Here is a 21,514-nt window from a genome sequence, read left to right as displayed (position 1 = left end):
TTCTTCAGTGAGCTTGAACACAGATCTGTGTTCACTGCGCAAGATAATTATCTATTGTGCTGGACGTGTCCATCTCAGACATCCCAGTCTATATTTACATAAACATCTCTTGCTGAGTAACCTGTGCATGATTTGGGTGGAAACAGTGGAGGCCATTCCTTTTGTTCTTGTCCAGAATGTTTACCATGCAAGTCATGACTTCTTTCCTGGCTATGAATCACCAAATCAGGGGCAACAGACATCACACATGAGCCAGCCCAAACTGGTCCTAGTGTTGACAGCAGTCTGAACATCTAAAACCTAGATGATACCAGCCAGCAGCACACTTTTCTCCTTTTAAACTATAAACAAGTTACTTACCTTTAGTAAAAGACTCTTTATAGGTCTGGATGTTGCAGCATTAGTGCTTCTTGAACATGTATATAGTGACACCCACGTCGTGGCCTGGCATATGTCCAGTACAGAAATTCCCTTTGCCAGAGCAGTTTTTGCAGTTTAGGCCCTAGTGGAATAGGCCCACAGTCCTTAAGGTTTTTTTTCTGGTCAATACATAACATTTATACTATGGAATATCTGTGAGAAAGTACCATTACACTTGCATGGTATGCCCCCACTTTTTGCTGAATTGCTGATGTACTTTGACTGAGTGTGCCCTGGGCTCCTGCCAATCAGGTACCCAGGGCCTATGTTCCTTCCCTAAAATTGCATGAAGCCTAAGACCCAATTGGCATCTTTGGCCACATGTCAGCCCCTGGTAAATGGTACCCTAGGTACTCAGGGCCTAGTGACCAGAGAAGGCCCCTAAGGGCTGCAGCACTTATTGTGCCACCCTTAGAGGCCCTGAACCCTGACACACACACACACTGCCTTTGCAGGCTGAGTTTCTTGGTGCAGAAAAAAACAGTCGACATGGCACACATCCCAGTGCGCCATGCCCACAACACACACTGCCCTGGCATACCTCAGTCACCCCTCTAGCTGGGTGCCCTATGCCAGTGGTGTGGGTACAGGTGCATGAGCCCTGTACCCCTACAGTACCCAGGTCCATTCCTGGGCACTGTAAGTGCAGTGCTGCCATTAAGAGTATATGGTGCTGGGAGTTTGTCATTACGAACTCCACAACACCATAATGGCTAAACTGAAGACGGGGAAGTTTGGCATCAAACTTCTCAGCACATTAAACCCACACGGATGCCAGTGTGGGATTTAATGTAAGATGCACGACAGAGGGCAACTTAGAGTTGCCCCCGGAACCTAACCTACAACCCACGTACTATCTGAGGGGCTGCCTAGTGTGCCACACAGCAGACATGTTGCTGGACCCCGGGGTAGAGAGCCATCCGCTCTCCTGGGCCTGCAACAATGCTAGGTCTCCTCCCCCAGGATGGACAGGGGAAGCTTCAAAAGCATGCCGCCTTTGTGAGCTTCTCCAGGCCACTTGCTGTACTCAGCAACTGGCCCCCACCGGTTCTGACCCCCACTCTGGCGGGAAGACTGGCGGGAAACCCCAAGGGAGGAAAGGGGGTGTGCCAGCCTCTGCCAACCCCACCCCTCAGGTGGGGGAGACTAGGTGAAGCACATCTCCGGGCTCTCGCCATCTTGAAGATGGGGAGACCTGTAAAATCAGGACTAGGCTACTGCCCCCCTCCCACAGGAGAGTGGCAAGATAGGGGGTGTACCCACCCCAGGGCAGGGACCTATTGGTCCCTGCCCTTTACCTACCTGTAACGCCCCTAAATTTAGTATTTAGGGGCACACTGAACCTTGCATCCTCAGATCCAGATTCCGAAACAAGCAAGAAGAAGAAGAAAGAAGACCTGCCGTGCAGCTGCTAACAAGAGGACACCACCATCTGACTTGGCTTTAGCGCTACAGGCCTGTCGATCCTCGAACCTGCTCCTGCTAAACCCAGTCATCTCCAGTGGTCAGCAACCTCAAAAACCCAGAGGACCGGACTGCCTTGTGACTCTAAAAGACTGGGACTCCCACGAGCAGTGGATCTGCTCAAAGCAAGTAACAGACCCCTGGCACCAGCCAGGAACTGTGACTCCTGCACACTCGGCACCCGCCAAGCCTGGCCTGTGCCGGAGTGGACAAAGACCACGAGGACGTCCCCCCGGCAACTGTGACCCCCAAATCCAGCACCCAAGGACCATCCTCGACGCTCCTGACGCCTGCAGCCTCAACACCAGAGAACCCCCAACCGCGACAAGCTGAGGGTAACATTTCCCGACGCGAAAAGACACCTCTGCACCCGGCGCAATGCAGCCCCCTGTGCCCAGCTCCTGGGTGCCTACCTAACCTACAGCTTCCCAACTTACCTCTCGAAGTGGTGGTCGCACTTGAAGAATCTTCGTCCAGAGCTTGCAGCCTTTGTTCGTCTTGTAGCTTCTCCATAGAAAACCATTGAGCGCCCCAAGGCTCAAAAGCACCCTGCACCCAGCCGCCCGAGTGTCCCTGGGAGTGCAAAATCTATCCTAATCTACTTCCCCACTGGCCCTGAGTAAGTGACCAGGAGCCCAGCTCCCACAGCCGCGTGGCCTGCTTGCCAGCAGCCACCAACCAAAAGCCCCCTGCCTGTCATAGTACAACATTGAGCCCAACTCTCTCTCTGCACCCAGCTGCCGCTGAGGGTGTAACAACTGTACCTACCTGACCATGGAAGACCACTGAGTCTATGCCCAGAACCTTAACTCTGCCAGTCAAGTACTTACTCAAAAGCCGATAACTCACTTTTCCTCCATAGGGTAACATTGACTGGTTTCACTTGGAAATTCGTCTAAGTGTCGAGTTTTGAAACTTTAAAATATTCACTAAAAATCAGCCGAACAACGAAAACGAAATTACTCACCTGCTATCAGGATAGATCCCAGTGCTGGATCTTGGTGCCCAGCACTAACCCTGAAAAGTAATTACAACCGTACTTACCTATAACTTGATTTTCCTCCATAGGATAACATTGCCTGGTTTTTGCCAGAAATTCTTCTAATTGTCGATTTTTCAAACTTGTAAAGATTCCTTAAAAATTGCCTGTGTAACAAAAACGATTTCTTAAAACTGTTTACAGAAGATGCACCAGTGCTGGATCCAGAATCCAACACGGAGTAAGAAAAAGTAACGATAACCATACTTACCTGCTAAGTGAATTTCCTCCCATAGGATAACATTGGGGATTCTATGTGAAAAAGTTTCCAAGTGTCAACTTTTAAAATACAATAATATTCCTTAAAAATCATACCTGTAACCAAAACGTATTTACTTACCTGTTTCCAGGAAATGTCCCAGGACTGAATCTAGGATCCAGTCCTGTGGTTAGAAAAGTAATCCTAAAAGTAATTAATTGCATTTACTTAGAAATTCCCATTGAGTTCAATGCTATAATTGTGTTTGAATTGTGTTGCCTATTGCAACAACGGTAACTATTGCATTCAAAAGTCTATTGCCTATGAAAGTATTCAACTAAAAACATCTCATTCTGAGAAAGTATATTTTGATACCTATTGTTGGTTCTAAATCAAAACTATGTATTTTTATACAAAACCATTGGCCTAGAGTTCAGTTCTTGAGTGTGAGATCCCATTTGCTGACTGAGTGTGTACAACAAATGCTTTACACTGTCCTCTGATACTGCCTTACTGCTGGACCAAGCTACCACTTTAGAGAGTAAGGTTATATCTAACTTTAGCCTCTGCCAAACCTCTGGGGACTGTGGACTCTGTGCACACTGTACCTATTTGGGAACAGTATTGAATATGCTACTTACCAGTATGCATCTGTTCTTGGCATGTAGGGCTGCTGACATTCATATCTGTGCATAGATCGCCGCCTAGTGTTGGGTCCGGATGTTTGCACGTTGTTGTCCTGGAAATGTCTTCGAAGTATCCTGGGATAGGTGACTCCTCCCCTGGACTACAGTGCGCATGGGCATCCTCTCCATCCTCAGATTGTTTTTCGCCATTGTGGCAGTGATGGAGTAGATACAGAAAGTGATGACCATGCTTACAGTAATTCTGAGAGCTGCAGCTGCTACAGGCGCTGGGGAGGAGGGAGGGCGATATGAATGTCAGCAGCCCTACATGCCAAGAACAGATGCATACTGGTAAGTAGCATATTCAGTTCGAGGCATGTGAGCTGCTGAATTCATATCTGTGCATAGAATACATAGCAGTGCCCTCTATTAGCGGCGGCTACCAGTGCCAGCTGCAGCGGTCTGAAAAAGAGTTTTGAGAACAGCCTGTCCTACAGCTGCCTGCTGTTTTGATTGCACATCAACACAATAGTGTTTGGTAAATGTGTGTGTAGTGGACCAGGTGGCTGCTCTACATATATCATGCAAAGGAATGTTTCCCAGGAAAGCCATGGAGGCCCCTAACTTACGTGTTGAGTGGGCTCGTGGGGGAATCGTTAATGTGAGTTTAGCCTTTTGGTAGCAAATTTGAATACATTTAACGATCCATCTGGCTATACCTGCTTTGGAGATAGCGTTACCTTTGTGGTGTGGGGCAAAGGCAACGAAAAGTTGTTTAGACTTCCTAAAGACCTTAGTCCTGTCGATATAGTACATGAGGGCTCTCTTTACATCTAGTGTATGGAGTGCTCTTTCTGCGACAGTTTGTGGGTTTTGAAAGAAAACAGGCAGTTCAATCGTTTGATTCATGTGGAACTGCGATATCACCTTGGGCATGAATTTGGGGTTGATACGTAGTACGACCCTGTTGGCGTGAACCTGTATAAATGGCTCTTGAACGGTTAGTGCCTGGAGTTCACTAACTCTCCTCAAAGAAGTGATTGCTACTAGGAAAGCTACTTTCCAGGTGAGGAATTGAATCTCGCATGAGTGTAGAGGTTCGAAGGGTGGACCCATCAGGCGTGAGGACCAAGTTGAGGTTCCACATTGGCGCTGGTGGGTGGGTTGGAGGAATTACTCGTTTGAGTCCTTCCAAGAATGCTTTGATGGCTGGCACTCTGAATAAAGAGAGGTGCTGCCTGTTCTGGAGATAGGCTGATATTGCGGTCAAATGGACACGTATTGAGGTGTATGCCAGATTGCAACGATATAGGTGTAAGAGGTAACAAATTATGTTTTGGATGGATGCGTCTAGCGGGTTAATGTCATTATTATTGCAATAAATGACAAATCTTTTCCATTTGGCTGCATAGCAAGCCCTGGTAGTGGGTCTCCTGGCCTCCTTAATGATGTCCATACAGTCAGGTGGCAGGTTTAGGTAGCCAAACTCTAGGACTTCAGGAGCCAGATTGCCAGGTTCAGCTGTTGCGGATCTGGGTGCTGAATCTCTCCATGGTTCTGCATCAAATGCGCGGGTTTGATCCGCAGTCTTTGATGCGGCACCACGGAAAGTTCGAGAAAGGTGGTGTACCATGGCTGGCGTGCCCACGTTGGAGCAACCAGGACGAGTGTCAGTGAGTGTTGTCTGAGTTTGCGTGCCACCAGCGGTATCAGTGGTGCTGGGGGAAAAGCGTACGCAAATCTGCCGGACCACTTCATCCATATCGCATTGCCCTGCGACTGCGGATGTGGGAACCTGGCGGCAAAGCTTTGGCATTTTGCGTTTTCGCTTGTGGCGAATAGGTCTATGTCTGGATGACCCCACTTCTGGAAGTACGGCTGGAGTACTGATGGGTGTAACTCCCACTCGTGCATTTGGTGGCTGTGTCTGCTGAGCAGATCCGCCATCTGGTTGTCCTTGCCGGGGAGGTGTTCCGCCATGAGGAACATGTTCCTCTGAATGGCCCACTTCCACATGCTCTGAGCCAGATGAGACAACTGTGGAGAGTGTGTTCCTCCCTGCTTCTGTATGTAGTACATGGCGGTCATGTTGTCCGTCCGGATCAACACGACTTTGTTGCACAAGTGTACTTTGAATGCTTTCATAGCCAGGAAGATTGCCATCAGTTCTAGAAGGTTGATGTGCATCTTCTTTTGTTGTGTTGTCCATAGTCCCTGCACTGTGTAATTGAGTACATGAGCTCCCCATCCCTGGAGAGACGCGTCCGCTGTCAGTATTATCTGTGGAACAGGCTCTAGGAACGGTCGGCCCTTGCAAAGTTTTTGTGTATTCCACCAATGCAGAGAGTTGTATGCCCGACCGCTCACCAACACTAGGTCTTTTAGTTGCCCTTGAGCCTGATTCCATTGACGTGCTAAGCACTCCTGAAGCGGGCACATATGTAGTCTCGCGTGTGGGACTATGAAAATGCAGGAGGCCATCATGCCTATCAACTGCATGAACACTCGCGCGGGAAGGGTGTGTTGGGGTTTGAACTTGGAAATCAGCATTTGCATGCTGTAGATTCTCACTAAATTTGGCTGAGCTGTGGCCGCCAGAGTGTCTATGGTCGCACCTAGGTACTGTTGTACGTGTGCGGGTTGGAGATGGGATTTTGGGTAATTTAGTGAGAACCCCAGACTGTGAAGAAGGTGAATGGTGCGGGACATGTGGCTGGCACATTGCTGGGCTGACTTTGCTTGAACAAGCCAGTCGTCAAGGTAGGGGTAGACATGAATGTGTTGCCTCCGTAGATGTGCGGCCACAGTAGCCAGGCACTTTGTGAAAACTCTGGGCGCTGTTGTCACGCCGAAGGGAAGAACCTTGAATTGGTAGTGCTGCCCTTGAATAGTGATCCTGAGATATTTCCTGTGTGATGGGTGAATGGGTATGTGGAAATACGCATCTTTGAGGTCTAGCGTGGCTAGGAAGTCTCCCTGTTTGAGCAGTGGTAGGACTTGTTGCAGGGTGAGCATGTGGAAATGCTCCGAGAGAATGTAGCGGTTGAGGGGTCTCAGGTCTAGTATAGGTCTGAGTGACCCGTCCTTTTTCGGTATTAAAAAATACAGGGAGTACACCCCCGTACCTTGCTCGTGGACGGGTACCACCTCTATTGCGCCTTTTTGTAGCATACTTAGCACTTCCTGCTGTAATAGCGTTAAGTGCTCTGAGGACATAGGACGGTGTTTTGGCGGTATTGTGGGCGGAGTGGAGGTTAATTCTAGGCAGTAACCGTGTTTGATAATATCTTTGACCCACCTGTCTGTGGTGATGGAGTTCCACGTGGACAGGAACCTTTGTAGCCTTCCCCCGACAGGTGTTAGGTGGTCGGGAGGAAGGGAGAGGGCGTCACTGTTTGTTCTTGGGGGAGGACCTGGTGTTGCCATATCCGCGTCCTCTGCCTTTTGTGCTTGAGCCACGATATCCACCCCGGGTGTTTTTATCGTAGGAACTTTGTGTGTTTCCTTTGTTGTAGGTTTGCTGTGACCCCTGTCCTCTACCTGCTCCTCTATTTCCGGGGCGACGAAAGGAGCCGCTCCGAAAGGTCTGCGTTTGGAGAGCCCCCATGGACTTTGCAGTGTCTGTGTCCTTTTTTATTTTTTCTAGGGTGGTGTCAACCTCTGGCCCGAATAAGTAGTCGGGGTTGACCGGCTGGTTGAGGATGTTATTTTGTACCTCAGGTTTGAATCCGGAGATTCGTAACCAGGCGTGTCGTCGTAACATGACGCTAGTGTTTATGGCTCTGGCAGCTGTATCTGCGGCATCCAGTGCACACTTAATGGATGCGTTCGTGAGGAGTTGTCCCTCCCTGATGAGGATCTCTTCTCCCTCTTTGTATTGGTCAGGGAGATGTTGGAGTAATGTTTCTAATGTGTCATAATGTGCGCGATCGTAGCGAGCTAGGAGCGCCTGAGTATTGGCAATACGCCATATGTTAGCTGCTTGGGCTGCAACCCGTTTGCCGGAGGCCTCTAGCACCTTGGACTCTTTGTCCAGGGAAGGAGCATCCCCTGTTGTCTGCGAGTGCGCCCGTTCGCGACTACTATGGAATCCAGAGGCAACTGGCCTCTAATGTAGGTAGGGTCCCCAGGCGCCGACCTATATTTCTTGTTGATCCTGGGGTTTATTACTCTTGCCCTGGTGGGTTCTTTGAAAATGTCCTTTGCTGGTTTGAGGACACCTTTCAACATGGGTAGAGTTTTGATATTCCTTTCTGAGGATGCGAAAGTATCCATGAGAAAATCGTCCTCGATGGTGTCAGAATGGAGTTGCACACCATGATTGGCCGCAGCGCGTTCAATGAGGGCGTTGAATGCGGCAGTGTCCTCTGTGGGAGACGTTTTTGCGCCATATAGCTGCGTGTCCTGCGCATCCATAGGTGCACCTGGGTCTACAGGGTCATCCCAAGCCTGGTCAGGGTCCTGTTGGCCTTGAGGGTCCATCTCCCCGGGGTAGGGGACGTGGTCACCCATGTAGTCCTCCAAAACGTCGGTTTCGGAGTGTGTTGGAGAGAAGGAAAGTGGATGTTGGTAAGAGGTATGGAGAGGTTCGTAAAGAACTGGTTCCGAATCCACTGGCAGTTTTTTCTTTAGCGGGATCCGGTAGGAATCCAAAGCTGGCTCGGAAGTTATTCTCTTGTGGAGCATCATTCTGCCGGTGTCGGCATCGATGATGTGCGATGGTGACGTCTCCACAGGAGAGCGTTCGGCAGGTGTGATCCTGGTGTGTGTGACACGTGTTCTGATTTCGAACAGTTTTGGGGCTGTGGATGGTGGTAGGCCAAAAGTGATGTTGCCCGGTGCCGGAGAAGCTTTTTGAGCTTTTTTCGGCTCGGAGCCTGACGTGTCCTGGAGGGCTGCCTTGTCTTTGATGCGTTGCAAGGACGCTGCATTTTGCCGCACCTGGAGCGCCGACGGTTCTTTGGCGCCGACCGGTTCTGTAGAGGCGGGCGTGGACTTTCTCGGCGCCACTGGGTCATCGAGCCGAGGAGAGGTAGTAGCTGTCGACGATGAGTGTGGCTTTGGTGCTGCTTTCGAAGCAGTGTGAGACGCAGCAGCCATTTTGACCTTTGTGGCCGGAGCCGATTGTGTCGGTGCCGGGAGCCGAGGCGGTTTGGCGGGACCGATGGTCTTTTTCCGTGTGTCGGCGCCGACGTCGGCTGCTGCAAGCTCGGCACCGAAGTCCCGTTTGGTGCGGTCGGTGCCGACGGGTTTGGCTGGCGTCGAAGGTGTGGTGGGCTTCGATCCGACCAGTGTCACTTTCAGTTTCGGTTTCTGATGAACCAATACGGCTTTCGGTTTCGATGAAGGGAAACCAGTCGTTTTGGGTAGTAATGGCTGCCGGTGAATGTCCGAGGCCGGGCCAGAGGGCGGGGCCGAAGAACCGCGGGATAGGTCTTGGGTAAGGCCCGAAGGCGATCCCTCGACCGGAACCAGAGACTGACACACTCGGATATCCTCAGTCTGTACGGGTAGGCCTTGCTCGTCACCGGAGCTACTCTCTTCGGCCCCTAAGGCCTCATTGTAGTCTCCTACCTCGGTGTCGGCTTCGTCTCTGTGAAAGAGTTGTTCTTCGATGTCTTCCGATCCGGAGTCGTGTTCGGAAGCGGGGCTGGAGGGTAGGTTCTCCACTTCTTCGACCTCTTCGTCCTCGGCGCTGAAGATGTTGGTCGGGGCTGGTGCCGCGTGCTGCGCTTCAAGTCTCGCTGCTCGTCTTTTCCGGAGAGTCTTTTTGGATCGGAATCGGGCACAAGCCATACATGTGGACTCGTCGTGGTCCGGTGAAAGGCATTTGTTGCACACCGGGTGGACGTCGACATGGGGATATTTCGCATTGCATACAGGACACCGCTTGAATGGTGTCCTCGATTCCATCGTCGATGTCGGGTAAGATGCGAAAAAGTTGTTTTTGAAGTTAGTAAACTAACAAATAACTATCGATACCGATCGGGAACAGTACCGACGCGAACTAAAGGCCTTTTGGACTGTAAAAAGTTTTTCCTAACTTGAGTCAAGATAAGCACATCCGAACCCAATGGCGGAAAAAAACAATCTGAGGATGGAGAGGATGCCCATGCACACTGTAGTCCAGGGGAGGAGTCACCTATCCCAGGATACTTCGAAGACTCTTCCAGGACAACAACGTGCAAACATCCGGACCCAAAACTAGGCGGCGATCTATGCACAGATATGAATTCAGCAGCCCACATGCCTCGAACATACAGAGCCAGTTTCTTACAATATCTACCTTGACAAAGTCCTCTTCTGCACCATTTTGCTTTCCTTGGTCCCAGCAAAATGATTTTCGTCCATGTAGTGGTCCCCTGTACATTCAACATTAAACCGTAGGGCTCTTTTATACGCAAGCCAATGAAATCTCTTATCTTTCAAGGAATGTGACTGCGCAAAGAAGGCCAGCAGCATAATAGACTGAGCGTCATAAAGGGGTAACAACACTTTTGGCAGAAGAAGAAAGTGTGCAGGAAAGTGCCCCTTTTTGAAATGGTGAACCCCATTTTGCCCACTGGTATTGATTTTCTTGACTAGATGTACACTGGGTTCCTGCTAAATAGGCCCCAGTGCCAGAGCTTTTTCACTAAAAACGACAACATGCTCAATTATACCCAAATTGGCAAGGTATTGGTACTATAGAGGGGCCTATGGACTGCAGCATTTCTTATGCCATCCAAAGAGACCCACACAAAAACAGCATGCATACTGCCATTGCAGGATGCGCGAAAGGGCGCAAGCACTTCTGAAAACACATTGCACACTCCCTGCCCCAGTACACTGCATGTCATATGTAAGTTGCCCTACAATAGGCCTTAGAGCCCTAAGGCAAGGGTGCATTATATTACATGTGAGGGCACATATGCAAGTGATCACGAAGCCATTTTAAAGGTACATACTGGGTACTGGTTATTATGAGTAACCCAACTACATATTGACTTTACTAAAAAATAATGGTGTCTGTTATCAAACAACTCATCTCAATAAATCTATACTGATGCCAGTATCAGTTATATTTTAACATTACCCTAGAGGGCACTTTAGAGCTGGCCCCTGAAAACCAACTAGTCCCCTAGTGGGTTGGCTGACTGGTATCGTCCAGCCTGCACACTGCAGATAAGTTTCTAATCCCCCTGTAGGCAAGAGGACGCACTCAGAGGTCAGAAACAACCCCAGCTCTGGAGGAAGGTGTCCACACCTCAAGTAGGATGACCAGTAATTTAGCATTTCAAGGCCAGAGGCTGCAAAGACTGCTGTCTTTGATATGCGACCGTGGCTTCCCCCCCAGAGGAAGGGGAATGCCACCCCCTGCCCTGGGTTCAATATGGAACCAGGGCAGGCGAGAGATAGAAGGTGTGTGATCATACAGGCTAGGCACAACCCTAAGGCTGCCCACCTGAAGTGGAAAGTCGAAGAATGGTCTCACCATCTTGGTTTTGGTGAAATTAGTAACTCTGGGTCAGGATTATGCCCACTCCTTACAGGAAGAAGTCATATAGGGGATGTAGCCACTCTAAGGGTAAGTAACCCATTGGCTACTACCCTACACTCCTCTTAACACCCATAAAATCTGTATTTAGTGGCCCCCCCTCGACACGAGACAGACCTTTCTACCTGGGAACAAAGAAGGCCCAAGAAGAGCAGACATTGCAACAACAGAGGCTCTGCTATGTAAATGGCACAAACCCTGCCTGGCAATGACCAGACTCGTTTAAAAGCTGTGCATCCTTCCCAACACTTGGGACTCTGCCCAGGACTTCGCAAACCATCTAACATCTCCCTTGGGGTGGAGGAACCATCTGCCCTGTACACTGTTGTTGGCCATCTATCTAGCATCTCCTTTGGGGTGGAGGAACCATCTTCCCTGCATCTGCAAGCACTGACCGCATCTGCCCTGTACACTGTGTTGTTGGCAATCAGGCCCACCACGGGATCAGCATGTCAGGAGGCGGTCTTTGTAGTGCTAGGATGTCAGCCCATTCTCTCCACCAAGTTTCGAGACGCTAGACCCTCCAGGAGCCTCCCTGCACCAATACCCTGGGTACTGAGTACCTGCATCAACCAAGGCTGGCTTGTATCCAGGCCGAACACCACCCCGGAAGAAGACCATCTGCACATCGAGGGACTACAGGTCAGCGAGACCCATGACAAGAGTGGCCCCAGCTGTCCTGTTTTCCCTTCCTCTGCAAAACCGACGACAACCGTGAGCTCTAAGACGCAAGTGGCCAACCAAGTCCCTCTGCATCCGAACCCCACAGCTCAAGCGCACCAAAATAGACTGCGTCGCCTTGCTCCAGAGACCCTCACAAGCCAGGCAACCCTTAGGGGTCTGTCGGACTTGTACCAAAGTCCCCACTTTTTTTGTTACAGGTAACATTAACTTCAACAGTGTAGGGCTCGAGGCTACCAACTTGTCCAGCACATCTCCAACCGGACATGCCAGGGCAGGTAAATATAAACTGCTGGTGGTTCTTTGGAACCCTAGGACCTTAAGTCCAAAAGCGTAACCCCATACACCACCTACAAGTACTGTTTTGGTGTACACGTCTCTCTTTCTATAGGATATCATTATCGTGTGACTATTTTACTGTTTTCTTGTACAATTCCTAACTTTGAAAGTACTTACCTGATTCCGATGATCTTGGTGTCTAAAATGGTATAAAAATCTGTATTACTTTTCTAAATTGGTCTCGAATTTGTTTGAGTGTGTCATTTATTGACTGTGTGTGCAACAAATGCTTAACACTCCCCTCTGATATGCCTAAACTGCTCGACCACACTACAACAAATAGAGCACTTGGGATTATTAAAGTAAGCCCAGTAAACCAATAAGGGTTGTCTGGACCTTTTGCATGGTGTGCCCTACAATAGCCCACTACATAAAAAGCCAGCTTCCTGGTGTAGGGAGTTTGCATGGAGAGACCCTGCAGTTACCTCATGCAGCTCACAGAATTGATAAAGACAAAGGCAGTTCTGATTGTCATGCACCATAAGGAACAACTATGTATCAGCTCATATGGTGTGCAAACGTTAGGCTACTGCACATTCTCAGGCCCAGCTGTTTGAAGATGCCTTGCGCCACCTCTGAATGAAATTGCAATTCGGGGTCTACCAGCAAATGCATGCTCCGCTTGTGTTTTCTGGTGACCCTGCCAGGCAGTTGACCACCAGAAAGATCTGCTACTATTGCAGCCATATCCAAAGTCACAAGGCCTCTGGGCGCAGGATCAAGGACTCTCCTCTACTTGTTGCAGAACTGCATGGCAGTTGTGATGTAATGTAAAATGTAAAGTAAATTATGTAATGTAAATCAGTTTTATATAGCGCAAATACCTGAAGAGGTCTTAGCACTGGGGTGACATCAGATGAGAAGCAGTAAGCGGGGAGCTCGACAACTGCACTTAAATGAAAGATTCAGTAAAGAGTCAGGTCTTCAATTGCTTCCTGAATTGTAACAGGCTGGGTTGGCAGCGTAAAGTTAAAGAATTCCAAAGTTTCCCCGCACAGAAGGAGAACATCTTTCCATCCCATCTTGCTTTCTTTATTCTGGGGACGATTATCCTTTTAGCTGAGCAGGATCTTAAGTGCCTACAGGGGGGATACAAAGCAAACATTCTGAAAGTAGACAGGATCAGCCCGGTGAAGCGCTTTATGGACCAGGCAAAGTGCCTTAAAAATGATCCTCTTCCTGACAGGCAGCCAATGCAGGTCTTTCAGTGATAGGGAAAGAGATGCAAACTTAGGCATTTTTTTTTAAAGTCATTCAGGCCAATGCATCTGTAACGACTGAAGTTTTTTTCCCCTGTTGCTTCGGGTGCCCAAGTATAGGGAATTACAGTAATCAATCTTGGAGTTAGCTAGTGCCACCATCATTGTCTTTTATTGGTCCTAGTGAATAAATGGAAAGATCTTCTTAAGGGCCCTAAGCAAAAAGAAACCCAAAGAGGTGATTTGATTTATTTGTTCTGATAAGCACAGTTTGGTATAAAAAAATGACAGCCAGGTTTCTCACTTTTTGCACCGGCACTGGAAGCAGTTTTGTCCGTGAGACCCTGCACCAGCCATCATAAATTATCATCAGAAAAGCAGTTGGAGCCAGCTGGATTTCACAAAGCTCCTAAAGACTGATGTGGAGCTAACACTCCACTGAAGATCACAGGCTCAGAGATCTACCTCTTTCAGAGGACACTCCCACCTCACAACCACACCTCAGCTTTGACAAATGTGTCACAACTGTGAAGTATGGGTGGGGAAGAGGGAGTGACTTGCTGCAGGTCACCTTGGATGGCTGCCACCACAGTAGTTCCTGAGCAATCTATGAGATCAGGATTAAATCAGAGAGACAGCCCAAGAAACACCTGAGGTTCCATCTGCCATACAAGCCAAAGAAAATGCATGAGGCTATGAGCCCAAGAAGCCTCAGTCCTCTCTTGTTGAGGATGGTTCTGAGTCTGAAACATCAGGCTCATATCCTGAATGTCCCAGACTGACTGCAGTGGAAAAGCCATGAACACCACCATATCCAGAATAGCCCCTATGAAGGGAAATTTCTGCACAGGGCTCGGGTGGGACTTAGGCTTGGCAGAGGTAACCCCCAAGGAGGTCAAACATGGGCGTCATCTGGAGGTGGTCAATAGACTGCACTGAACTCCAGAGTCATCGAGGTATGGGAACATGTGTATCCCCAACCTCAGAAGATGAGCTGAGACCACAGTCATCACTCTGTGAAAACCGGAGGTAGGTGTAAAAGGGAGCATGGCAAATTGGAAGTATTCTGACCCCACTGTAAGCCACAAGCAGTGTGTCTCCAGAGGAGTATATAAAAATGCACATCCAGCAAGCTCAAGGACACCATCAAGTCTCCAGGACCCAAAGCAAGGAGGATCTGCACCAGCATGAGGAATTTGTACATGTTCTTTCTGAGAAAGCTGTTCAATGGCTGGCGTGCCAGTATAAGCTTGAGGCCTTTGACTTCCTTGACACAAGGAAGAAGCAACCGGTAGCACCCACTGCCTCTCACAGTCGGTCACTCGTTCAGTGGCACCCTTGGCCATGAGGAGGTTGACTTTCTGCATTGAGAAAGAGGGTTTGTCTGCTGGAGTAAGACCTTTTGTGCCAGCGATAAGATGCAGGGAAGAAAGAAATGGTAGTCAATAGCATAGTCTGATGTAATGGATTTCAGCTGGGGAGAAAAATGTCAGATTCTGCCCCCTACTAGCATACTGTGCGATTGTGATGGCAATCAAAGACGCTTGATTCAGACCGCAGCTGAGAAGGAAGTAGATGGAAGCACCGGTCGAATTGACTGGCTTGAATGCCTCCAAGCCCTCCGCCTTGAAAAGGCTGGGTCAGCTGCTAAGCCAGCTACAATGGTTGACAGTGCAGTTGAAGCTAGGCCTCTGGCGTAATACCAAAATGTTCTGTACAGCTGGTGGAATTGGCAGGCCGCCACCAATAACTCAAAGAATTATGCTATGGGGCAACTATCTTGCTCAAAAACCTGATCATCTTAACCTCTAAAACGTCTCAGTGCATCGAAGTGCATGTCTAGAAAGTATGCCCATAGAAAATTCAACACAGCACATCCCAAGTGAGTCAAACCATTATGCTGGTACTGGAAGCGCAGCCTATAGAATCTTTCAAGTCCAGGCCAGATCGCAGTACATATTTTGATGTATCCCTTCCATCCATAACAGTTTGACCAAGAAGCATTCGGGCAAGCGCTCACTTGTCAAGTTCCAGGCTGTGGTGTTCTCCACAGAAGGCACACCACATTCAAGGAAAGTAGGGCAAGGCTAGCTGGCAAAACATATTTTCCCCAAATGAGTTTAAATGTTTTGATCACCTACCTGGGTTGCTCGAGGTAAAGACATACTGATTAACTTTACTAGGCAATGCCTGCACAACAAGGCTTCTGTGCATAGAGAGTTGTGTCAGGAAAGCATGTACACTAGTGACCGCCCTGTTACACAATTTGACCTAGCAACAGGTCAACTTATTGGAGGAGCACAGCATGGTTTTAACCTAGTTACTATGAAGGCCATCAGTGCCTCGTTAAATGCAATATAGTCTCTGCTGAAGGTCCTGGTTGGAGTATTTCAGTCGGCAAATTCGATTTTTTTCCCCCCTCAACCATAGTAAGCTGAAACCCGAGCACTTAAACTCTTCTACAAGGAGGGGCTTTCTTGTTTCGGTGTGGAGTCCAGCTAAGTCTCTGGGGAGGTGTCAAGCTCACAGGCACTAAAGAAGTCTAGTTAAAGTATTTCTTCAGTATAGAGAAGGGGAAGCAAATTCTCATCCTGCTAGTCATCATCAGTGTCACAAGGAACGTTTTGTAGGCCCTGGAACAAGTTATAATCTAAACCAAATAAGGCATTCAGCCTCTGCTAATTAGAGCAACATAGGACTGTTGAGCGGCAGACAACGGTACGGGGTCAAATTGGTGTCTGGATCAGATCTCCTGCAGTGCTTGATTTGTAAAAATATTAAGTGCCAGGGCCCTTATCAGGAGGCCCCTGCAGCCTACACCACCCATTGCCCCTGCCAGCACTGCTAAAGACAGTACCAAACCAGCTACTAACCATCACACTCCTACAGGTGTGACAATTCAGATTATCCCAGGCCTCCCAAAGCTATAAGATTAGCATGAGAGGCAGGTAAAAGTGATTTATAACGTATATTGAATGAGTCAACAGCTGTTGTGCTTGCTTTAAATCAGACCAACAGCCCACCATGTGGCAGACTGCCATAAGTGACGGTGCTGAGAACCGGAAACCACTGGCTTAAATTAAGCAATCAATTGGGCCAAATCTATAATGTTATCACTAACGGATAATACAGAAAGATTCTAAACAGAATTCCCAATACCATGGGCCGGAACAAGGTATCTAGGGATATGGATTAGCAGGGACACGCAAGAATTGTGGCTCGATAACTACGTAAGAGTTGTAGATTGGTTAGAAAGCAAGATACAGAGGTGGAAAACCATACCGCTGTCCCTGATTGGCCGTATAGCAATAACAAAAATGGTTATCCTACCTAAATTACTCTACTTATATGTAAACATTACATTGCCACTTACTGACCAGTTTTTCAAGAGACTCCGCACCCACATATTGGATTTAGTTTGGGCCGGAAAGCAACCTAGGGTTTCATGGAAATTATTAACACTACCATACCGACAGGGGGGTTTAGGTGCTCCAGATTTTGAGCTACATGCATACTCCGCGCAGGCGCAATTTTTGCACTTTTGGCAATACCCAACCCCATATCAACCTCATGTAGCAATAGAAATTGACAGGGTCGCACCCCTCCCATTGAATACGGCAGTCTACCAACTCTACAAGCGATCACATTCAGAAATTGATACCGTCGATACATTACGTTGGGCCTGGCAGGGGGTTGCAAAAAGGGCAGGCCAGAAGGTCTTTTTCGCGCCATCCATGCCAATAGGCGGAAACCCACTCATTGCCCCATTGCTAGACAAGGCAGCTTTGTTGAGAGCGAAATCTCACAATTTGGAGACAGGGAGTGATCTGTTTCCAGATGGTACATTTTTAACACTTCCACAGATGTGCAAACTGGAGACACCTACTGCATCAGACATGCTATTATACGATCAAATCAGGGCGGCGTGCCGGGCCAGGTTCGCAGAGTTCCCCCAAGCACCTCCTACGTTGCCGGCCCTAGAAAATATTTTATCTACACCATCCCCTCGCAAACTAATAACACGCATATATAGCATTACCCAGAAAGAATCCCCAATCACAGTAGCCACATCTAAAACTGACTGGGAAGCAGACATCACCATAACTGACAAACAATGGCTATTCTGCTGTGCTCAGCTCGAAAACCTCTCAAACTATAGGTTGAGGCTTTTTCATTTCAACTATCTACATAGATTGTATCGTACACCACCCCAGCTTCACCGTATGGGATTACATCCAGACGCAAGATGTTGGAGGTGTAGAGCTCAGAGCGCCACCTTTATCTATCTGGCCTGGTATTGCAGACCGATAGCACAATTTTGGAGGGAGGAGTTGCGTCACATAGGTAGGATAACCAGTAATCCTGTATCATGTACCACATTGACAGCCCTGCTGGGATATGTACCGGAAGTGCTGAAAGGACAGCGCACACTCACTGCTATGCTGTTACTCCTAGCAAAGAGACAAGTGGCAATACACAGGAAAAAACAAAACCCTCTGACCATAGCCTCATGGGTAGGAGCGACGACCTATGGTAGGGATCAGCTGTCCCACTATTTGGAACTGATGCCAACTAAATCCAGACCCAAAGATATATGGGAACCCTTTGCAAACTGGTTGAGGACCGGGGGGTTGGATATTAGCAACAATCAGAATGAGTAAGGCGGGAAATTATGTCAAGTATCAAACCGGTTATATTTAAACACGGACTCGTGGTGTAGACCGTAAGCTCCACTACACATCTCAACTGACGTGGAACTGTTTCTGCGGCTGTAATAATGACTTGGGCTTTGACGATGTAATTTTAGGTTGCAATGTGACCGTGTATAAATCTACATCAAAAAGGTTAGGAAATTAGATGGCGAGGGGGTTCACGGTTTCTTGTTCTCAAAAAACCTACAGGTCTATGTCCTGTTGATATAGACACAAGGGATGTATACATGTGGGGTTCTTCTAGATAATACATGATTATTGTTATGTCTGCAATTACTGAAGATATATAACCCGTCGTGTAACTTATGGAAAACTAATACAAATAAATAAATAAACTTAAATGGGGTGTAGTTCTTAACTAGGTCAACAGGCTGGGCCCAGATGTACTCCAACAAGAAACACACTTAATGGGTAACCACTTAAAGTTCCTAGGCCAATAGGGTTACACCTGGTTGTACCATGCGGTTTATACAAGAGAGGCAAAAGCCATTTCTATACTCCTGCACAATTCCTTCCTCTTGGTCCAATCTATGGTCTCCTCTGACCCATTGGGCTGCTTTGTCACTCTCACTGGAACCCTAGAGGGGCAAACATGGTCTATTGTCAGTGCCCTCCAGCACCCCACCCACCTTACCCCGACACTAATCGACTTCTCTGTGACCACCAAACTCATGCTACGGTCCACTGGAACCCTTCCAATAGGGGAAGACTTTAACACTGTGATGCACCCTCTAGACACCCTTAGCAGTAGATCGACTAATAGAGCGACCCCGCTAAGAGCATAGCCGGTGCAGAGTGCTGAGGCCCATTGTTATTCAATAGGGGATAGGGGATAGGGGGCCTCTGGTTGCTGGCTGCTGGCAAGCTCCTGGACTTTAGCTCAGGGCAAATGGGGAAACAAAGCAGCACCAAAGGTGCACTCACAGCGGCACTAGGGTAGCCGGTTTTGACATCGGGTGCCCCGTTTTCAAGAAGGAACCTCTGGTTTGCAATGGCACTGCAGGCTTAGGGACAAAGGTCTCCTGGGCGGGACCACCACTTCAAGAGGTAAGTTGGGAAGGTAGGGGTTGGTTAGGCACCATCAGTTTGGGCACCCAAGGCCGTGGAGCGTTGGGTGCAGGGGTGCCTTTCGGGGTCGGATCTTCTTATCAGCTCCTGGTCGCGGTGGAGGGGGGGGGGCCTTCTGGATTTAGGCTGCAGGCGTCGGCTGGAGGCTTCAGTCAGGTCAGGGGTCGTCGGATCTCAGGTCAGGATCGCCGGGGTGACGACCTCGTGTTTGCCCACTAGAGCTCGTGCCGTGGACAGCGGGTGGAGAGTGGGGCGGATTTGCGGTGTCCGGCCAAAGGTTGCAGGAGCAGGTTTGAGGGGGAGGTAGGGCTGAGGCCAGGTCAGTGGGCGTCTTCTTGTTAGCTGCTGCACGGCTGGTTCTGTCGTCCTTGTAGTTTCTTCTTGTCTGTGGAAGCAAAGTCAAGGGGTGCCCCTATATACTAGATTTAGGGGTGTTACAGGTAAGTAAAAGACATGGACCAATGGGTCCTTTCCCTGGGGTGGGTACACCCCCTATTATGCCACCCTCCAGTGGGAGGGGGGTATGAGCCTGTCCCTGGTTGGCTGAGTCCCTTGACTTCAAGATGGCGTTGACAGAGTTGTGCTTCACCTTGCCTCCCCACCAGAGGGGTGGAGTTCGCAGAGGTGGGCACACCTCTCTCCCTCACTTGTTTTTCACGCCGGTTCTCCCGCCCAAAGTGGGGATCAGAACCAGTGGGGACCAGTTGCTGAAAGCAGCAAGTAGCCTGGGGAAGCTCACCAAGGCGGCTAGCCTTTGAAGCTTCCCCTTCATGAACCCTGCCCATCCTGGGGGAGGAGGCTTGACACCTCGTCCCAGTATGTGCATTGTTTCAGGCCCCAGAGAGCAGCAGGCTCTTGATCCAGGGGTCCAGAAATATGTCTGGTGGTGGCAGCTGAAAGCAGCCACTCAGCCTGGACACTAGTGGTCGTTTAGTTTTCAGGGGGCATCTCTAAGATGCCCTCTGTGTGCATTTTTCATTAAATCCCACACTGGCATCAGAGTGGGTTTAATGTGCTAAGTTTGATACCAAACTTCAGTTTTCAGAGTAGCCATTATGGTGCTGTGGAGTTCATCATGATAAACTCCCAGGACTATATACTCTTAATGGCAGCACTGCAATTACAATGTCTAAGAATGGACAGACACTGTAGGGGTGCAGGGCTCATGCACCTGTACCCTCATCAACGGTATAGTGCACCCTGCTAGAGGGGTGACTGATCTATGCCAGGGCAGTGGGTTGTAGGCATGGCACACAGATGTGTACCATGTCGACTCTTCACTTTGTTCTGCAGAGTGAGTGTGTGACCTCTAAGGGTGGCACAATAAGTGCTGCATCCCTTAGAGGCCTACTCTGGTCACAGTGCCCTGAGGCCTTGTAATACCATTTACCAGAGGCTGACCTGTGGCCAGAGATGCCAATTCAGTTTAGGCTTCAGTGCAGTTTTAATGAAAGAACATAGGCCCTGGGTACCTCATTAGCAGGAGCCCAGGGCACACTCCGTCAAAGCACAACAGCAATTCAGCAAAAAGTGGGGGCAACCATGCAGAAAGAGGGCACCTCCTCACAATAGCTACATCACTTTGGCTCTGATATATGGAGGTCATGGGACTCTGAGCCCAACAGTTTACTTTCTTCTCCCACTCCTCTTTTCCCCCACATAAGACTACTTTATGCCAGACACATGACTAACCTGCGTGGGAGATGAAAATCCTCCTTCGCAGTTTATCAGGTCATTCCTTAATAGAATTGTGCCTCAGAGGGAAGAGCTTGGTTGGTTGACCCAAGTGATTTGCGCCTCATAACTTGGTGGCTGCATGATGAGCACTTTATTAGAGGACTCCGAGACGTAATATCTACACACTTTGAAACCAATACTGGCTCCCTGGACTCAGCCACCACCGTCTGGGAAGTTTTAAGACAGTGGCCGATGACCACATTAAATCTCTCATCACCAACACCAAAAATGAGCAGGGAGGAAAAAGGCACTTGAAACAGACACCACAGACAGAGCGTACTACCTCTTAATGGTGGTACACAAGGCGCAATTTTGACAGCCGCAATAGTGGACAGCTCAGAGTGAATACAGCCAAACAATTGGCTAGCGACCCAACATCGCATCTATGAATGAGGCTTCAAATCAGGTCACCTCCTATATTGGCTAGCAAATTCCAGATCTGAAATCCAGGGTGATTGCATGAATACGTCGTAGTGACTGAGGTAGCCTTCAA

The 21,514-nt window shown here is 48.8% G+C and overlaps 1 protein-coding gene across 7 annotated transcripts in view; it reads right to left on the bottom strand.

Moving 5' to 3' along the window:
* Positions 1–21,514, bottom strand: part of CNOT3 (CCR4-NOT transcription complex subunit 3) — a 1,079,590-nt gene that overhangs the window by 573,507 nt on the left and 484,569 nt on the right. The window lies entirely within an intron of this gene.

The sequence above is a fragment of the Triturus cristatus genome, chromosome 7 (assembly GCF_964204655.1).
Source record: "Triturus cristatus chromosome 7, aTriCri1.1, whole genome shotgun sequence".
Taxonomy (NCBI): Eukaryota; Metazoa; Chordata; class Amphibia; order Caudata; family Salamandridae; genus Triturus; species Triturus cristatus.
Note: the sequence above shows the minus strand (reverse complement) of the source record. Positions and strands in the feature narration are given on the sequence as shown.